Raw genomic sequence first — 585 nt, 5'->3', positions numbered from 1 at the left:
GGTGAGCGCAAAGCGAGGGGAAGCCAGAGGGGAGCTGTGGGCAGCCCCGCGGAGAGAGGGGGTGCGGGGCAGAGGGGCGCCGGGGACCTTGAGGGCGTCTGATCGCAGCCCTTTATCCAGCCAGAGGGAGCCCCGCAGGGTCTTCGCCTGAACCGCCCCCGTGGGGGTGGCAGTTGAGAACCCAGTGGCTGAGGCTATTCGGGAGCCCCAAAGAGAACAGCACGCGAAACAGCCTTAGACAAGTTCAACTGCTCAGGCAGGACCCGGGCCGGGCTGGCCTCCTGATCCCCGTCTAGGCTCTCGCCCCCCCATGCTCCGCTCCGGGTCTTCCCAGAGATCCCCTGGACCCTGGGCCTGAGGAGGCAGCCTTCCTTCCCCGACCCCAGGCAGGTGGTGTGGGCTGGGCCACCTTCTCCAACCCTGGCCTTGCCCTGGCACCAGGCTCTGCTTCGGGAGATGCCCCCCAGCGATGTCCTTTCTGGCTACCAGGCCCCAGGGTGAGGGCAGAGGGCAGGTGGGGACCCAGGGGTGGCGGGGCTGGCTGGGGCCATGCCACCAAGGGTGGGTGTGTTGGAGTTGGTGTCT

Source organism: Myotis brandtii, unplaced genomic scaffold (assembly GCF_000412655.1).
Source record: "Myotis brandtii unplaced genomic scaffold, ASM41265v1 scaffold454, whole genome shotgun sequence".
Classification (NCBI taxonomy): Eukaryota; Metazoa; Chordata; class Mammalia; order Chiroptera; family Vespertilionidae; genus Myotis; species Myotis brandtii.
This window is presented reverse-complemented; position numbering follows the sequence as displayed.